We start from the raw sequence: 6,265 nt of genomic DNA, 5'->3' as shown, positions 1-6,265 counted from the left end.
CAATCTGAATAAAAGTCAGACTCCTTGCTGAAGTCTGTAGGCTCTCATGTGATTCAGCTGCACCCTCTTCTAATCTCGCTTCCCCACTCTCCCCTCACCTCTGTCCCCACCACACCACCCAGCTCTCTGTATGTCAAACGTGTTCCAGGTTCCCTCATTGTCCTGCCTCTTCACCTGGCTTGAGCGTTGATCTCATTCAGATCTCAGATGAAATGTCACTCACAGAGTCTTTCTTTGTCCTTTATCTGAAGGTTCTTCTCCAGCTATTCACACTATATAATTCTCCTTATTTTTGGAAAGTATATTGTTCATTTATTTACCCCTGTATATTTTCCTAGAACATGAGCTCCATGATGACATAGGGTTTTGTCTGGTCATTTCAATGTTGTATTCCAAGCATCTAAGACCGTAACAGGCATGCATGAGGCATTTAGTAGATGTCAGTTGAACACATGGATGTCTCAAACACTAGAATACAGATACTATGTCGCTGAAGCCTTCATCTGCTTTATTCAAGCTGAGCATGACACAGAATTCCCAGCACATTGTAAGTGCTCAGTAAACATTTCTTGAGTGAATGGCATGCCCAAGCTCTTCAGGGAAACTTTGGTGACAGACTAAAGACTGTAAATGTGATTTTGTAGGAGTTTAGAATTGGGCCGCACAACTGTGTGATGTTTTAGGACCACGGGCAAGCTCTGCCTATAACTAAGAAGTCAAAGCACAGTTTCCAAAGCCTGAACTACATATCCAGATGCTCCTCCACCCAGGCCTGTAAAAGGAGACCCGCCCCCAGGCAGCTTCAGTGGACAGAGAGGGTTAACAGTGGCACGTGAAGGGTAGAGATAAAGAGGGGACATTTTCTGAAAGCAAGACTGAAAAATCCTGTGCATCCCTTTAAACGGACTTCCGAGGAGGGATGCAGTTGAGAGGATCAGATAAGATGTTTGTGAAAGTCCTTGGAAGTGCTGAGACCATCTTGATCCATGGTGAGCTAGGCTGCTCTCCTTGCACCAGGGACAGGCAGCCCCTGAGGGTCTCCCTCCAGAAGTCCACTGTTGCCTGTAACAAGTGCTCCCCACTGATGTTCCTGTTCATTTGAGTTGTAAGTTGTTTCTCAACTGGAACACCTATCAGTCAGCCATTACCAGCCATTGGCTGTCCTGGGGTGGCGGGGGGCTTCCTGGAAGCACACCCTGAGATAACACTTTGTGTAAGTGATTTATTAAGAAGATGATCCAGGGAAGCCAGAGTAGAGATGGAGACAAAGCCAAACATGAGTGTGATTGATGTTAGATGTTGCAGCCTCAGCCTGACCCCACGGGGAACTCTGGAGCAGAAAGCCGACAGATGTCAGGGAAGTGAGCTTTCATTCTCCCCCACCAGCCAGTCACTGTCCCCTGGCCCTGGGGCAGGAGTGTAAATGAGCAGCACATCCCTGGTCTCACATCCAGTGATGTGGCACCAGCAGCTGAAATGCAGGCTTTGGATGGAGGTCAATGTGCTGTCAGGAGTGAAGTGTTCAGGAGTGGATGCACAGAGGGAACGAGGCAGAGCTGCTGCCGCATCTGGTGCAGCACCAATTGATAACTGCACGTGCCATGTGTAGGCTGTGTAAATGTTTCAGGAGTGTCTTAGGAAGGGCACAGGTATGGCCAGTCCACCACTGCATCCCTGAGGCCAAACTGGGGCCTGGTGCTGGGCTATGATCTACAAATTTCTAATGAATGTGGACTAACTTCTAATGAATGGTTGGACCCCCTGCTGGAAGAAAATTAGTTGAAGATCAAGGAGGCCTGGCTTGGATGATTATGTGTATTGGGGAATTAAATATAATACAGAGAAGACACAGAGGTGGGCAGAGGCGAGGTCAGAGATTAAAGGGGAGGGGAATGAACTAACAAACCTGGGTCCCCACTGGAACACACGAGTGTCTGTGCCTCTGAAGCAGGCCCTTTAACCTTGGTCTGACTACAGATCCTGTAAGGGCCTTGTAACTCAGCTACTCCCCCCCCCCCCCCCCCCAGCTGCAGGCTGGGTGTGCTCCTGCCTGCCCTGGGACCCATAAGGAGACACACCTGTATGTGTCTCTTGAGGAAGGCCTGCTGGCATTAGTTCAACTGCAGATTCTGAAGCAGCCCTGTGACCTGGTTCCAGCCCTGCTCATTGCAGGAGAGGGCAGTCCTGTCTGCACTGGAACCTGGCAGGAGCACACCCATCTGTTCCCAGGAAGCCAGTTTGCAGACTTCAGTCTCAGCTGTGGACCCTGAAGCAGCCTTGTGACTCAGTACCAGCTCCTCTCAGCTGCATCTGGGGCCAATCCTGCCTGTCCAAGGACCAGCCCAGTGACCTGTCAGAAGCCACACCCATCCATGTAGCTGGTAACAAACCCACTATCTGAAGACCATGAAAAGATCCTTGTTTCAGTGTTATCTCTACTGACCAAAATCCTGCCGGCAGTCTCACCCACTCAAAAATCTATGCCCACCTGGGACCCTGTTAACAGGACCACCAACCATGTTCTCTACTGTGGACCCAGCAGCAGCCATGTGACCAGGCTCCAACCTCAATCACCTGAGGTCCCAGAAACAACACTGTCATCCCTGGGACCCAAAAGTAGGTGTTTAGCTGCCAAAATCAGTCTGTAAAGGCCGGAAGAGGTGTTTGCTCCTTCAAATGCACAGATACCAACGCAAGGCTACACAGAACATGAAGAGCAGAGCAAACACGACACACCAGAGGAAACTAATAAAGCTCCAGAAACTGACTCCAAAGAAATGGAGATCTATGAATTGCCTGAGGAAGATTTCAAAATAATAATCTTAAAGAAGCTCAATGAGATACAAGAGCACACTGATACACAGTTATCTGAAATCAGGAGAACAATGCATGAACAAAATGAGAAGTTTAACAAAGAAATAGAATTCATAAAAAACATCAAACAGAAATCCTGGAGCTAAAGAATACAATGACAGAACTGAGAAATTCAATAGACAGCTTCAACAGCAGAGTTGATATTGCAGAAGAAGGAATCAGTAAACTTAAAGATCATTTGAAATTAGCCAGTTAGAGGAACAAAAAGAGAAAAAGACTGAAAACGCATATAAGAACTATGGGAAAGCATCAAGTGAACAGATGTATGCATTATGGGAGTCCCAGGAGAAGAAGAGAGAGAGAAAGCAGCAGAAAGTTTATTAAAGAAATAATGGCTGAAAGCATCCCAAATCTTGGGAGGGATGGATGGACATCCAGATACATGAAGCTCAAAGGATCCCAAGCAATATCAACCCAAAGGTCATCCCGAGACACACTGTAATCAAATTGTCAAAAGTCAAATACAAAGAGAGAATTTTGAGAGCAGCAAAAGAAAAGCAACTGGTCATGTACACGTGCCCTCCCCACCTCCCATAAGGCGATCAGTGGATTTTTCAGCAGAAATGTTGCAGGCTTAGAAGGGAGTGGGATGATAGATTCAAAGTCCTCAAAGAAAAACGGCCAACCAAGCACACGACAGCAGTCCTTCAGAAATGAAGGAAAGATACGACTCCCAGACAAACAATAGTGGAGGGAGTTCATCAGCACTACACCTGCCTTACAAGAAGGCTAAGTGGAGTTCATCAAGTTTAAATGAGAGGGACCAAGTAACAGCATGACATTTCATGAAAGTATACAACTGTCAAAGGTGGAGGACTCTGGGAAGATGGCAGCGTAGGAGGACTCTGAACTCACCACCTCCCATGGACACAACAAATTTACTGCGACTATGGAACAATTACCTCTGAGAGAGATCTGGAAACTGGATAGAAAGAACCCCACAACAAGAGTTTACACTGAAAGGGGTGGGAGAGGCAGAAATACACCTCTGCTGAGGCAAAAACCACATCCTAGCCACAGCACTTCACAGCCAGGAGCAATCTTGAAGGTACAAAGCTTTTCCCAGAAGAGTGGAGTGAATCTGAGCAGGGGACCTCTAGAGCACCATTTTAATCCAGGGCAGCCAAGGCAGACAGCCTGTCCCAGGTACTGGCCCTAGCCCACAAGCAAGCCCACAGTGAATTTGTGCACCTGTGTAGGTGGAGTGTGTGGGACCTCTGCAGTGGAGCAAGTGGGTCTGCCTCACTGGGGCATGCATGCATTTGCAAGGGGATGTGAGCACACAGAAGGGGTGCATATCAGCAGGGGCAGACTTGTGGCCCCCACCATCTCAAACAGCCACACAAGGGATCTGCTCCACATTCCAACATGTGAAACAATTGTGTGCTGCTGTCCCTGGCCGGCCCCATCCATCTACACTCCTGAGAGAGCCAACAACAGCTGTGCACTGCAGAGCCGCACCAGAGGCCTGAGCATTTGTGAGCCCCTGAGCCTAGCAACCAGCCCCACTGGGGCCTGACTCACTTAACAGCAAACAGCAGTAGTTGTGTGCTATTAGACCTGTCAGCCAGCCTGGCCAGGGCTTGCCCCACCCAATAAAGTGATCATAGTAGCCACACATGCCTGAGTCTTACAACCTGCCAGCCTGGCAGCCAACCTAGATGACCCATGCAAGAGCCACCACAACAGAAGGGCACATGTAGCCCACACAGGGGACACCCCTGGAACATTTGGAATGTGTGATGAGAGGGAAGCACGCTGCTGGGCCCCATAAGGCATCTCTTACATCAGGTGACATTTCCAAGATTGGGAGACATAGCTGATCTACCTAATACATAGATATAAACACAGAGAAGTAGGCAAAATGAAGAGACAAATGAATAGTTCCAAATAAGGGAACAGGACAAATTCTCTGAAAAAGAACTAAGCAAAATAGAGATAAACAATGTACCCAATAAAGAGTGCAAACTAACAGTCATAAGGATGTCCACTGATCTTGGGAGAAGCATAGATGGGCATAGTTAGAACTTTAACAAAGAACTGAAAAATATAAAAAAAAGAACCAATCAGAACTGAAGAACACGATACTGGAAATGAAAAATTCACTAGAGGGACTCAACAACAGAGTAGATGACACAGAAGTACAGATCAGTGATTGATGAAAGAGTGAGGAAACATCCCAAGAAGAACAGAAAAAAGAATGAAAAAGAATGATGATAGTCTAAGGGACCTCTGGGACAACCTCAAGTGTACTAATATCCATATTATAGATGTCCCAGAAGGAGACGAGAGAGACAAAAGGGCAGAGAATCTATTTGAAGAAATAATAGCTGAAAAATTCCCTAACCTGGGGAAGGAAACAGACATCCAGGTGCAGTGCCAAACAAGATAAGCCCAAAGACGCCCACACCAAGACACATTATAATTAAAATGTCCAAAATTGAAGATAAAAAGAGAATCCGGAAAGCTGGAAGAGAAAGGCAAAAAGATACATACAAAGGAACACCCATAAGATGATCAGCTGACTTCCCAGCATAAACCTTACAGCCTAGAGGGAGTGGCATGATATATTCACAGTGGGGAAAGGAAAAACCTACAGCCAATAATACTCTACCCAGCAAGGTTATCACTCCAAATGGAAGGAGAGATAAAGAGTTTTCCAGACAAGCGAAAACTACAGTAAACCAGCCTGTAGAGAATGTTAAAGGGCCTTGTTTAAGTGGAAAATACAAGACAACAAATAGGAATGAGAAAATTAGGAAATAAAAAGTATCAGTGGTAAAGGCATACACACTGTAAATGTAGTAGATCAACCACCTATAAAGCTAATATGAAGGTCAAAAGACAAAAGTACTAAAAATATCTATCTCCATGATAGGAGGTTAAGGGATACAAACACACACACAAAGAGGTAAAATATGATATCAGAAACAAAAGGGGGAGTAAATGTGTAGGAGTTTTAGTAAAACTGTTAAAGGTAAATATATAGTCAAATTCAGAATACTCTAATGCTGCAATGGTGGTGCAAAGGTTACTTCTAACTGTAGTATAAATGTTAAAAGACGAAAGTATTAAAAATAAGTATAGCTACAATAATTTGTTAATGGATTCACAATATAAAAAGATGTAAAGTGTGACATCAATAGCATAAAATCTAGGAGGGGAGAAATTAAAAGTGTAGAGTTTTTGTATGCTATAGAAGGTAAGTTGTTATCAGCTTAAAATAGACTTTTATAACTACAAGATGTTTTATGTAAATCTTATGGTAAACAAAATGCAGAAACGGCTAGTAGATACACAAAAGATAAAGAGAAAGGAATCAAAGCATACCACTACAAAAAAAAATCAACAAATCACAAAATAAGACAGCAAGAGAGGAAGAATGGACCAA

The sequence above is a fragment of the Equus asinus genome, chromosome 2 (assembly GCF_041296235.1).
Source record: "Equus asinus isolate D_3611 breed Donkey chromosome 2, EquAss-T2T_v2, whole genome shotgun sequence".
Lineage (NCBI taxonomy): Eukaryota > Metazoa > Chordata > Mammalia > Perissodactyla > Equidae > Equus > Equus asinus.
This window is presented reverse-complemented; position numbering follows the sequence as displayed.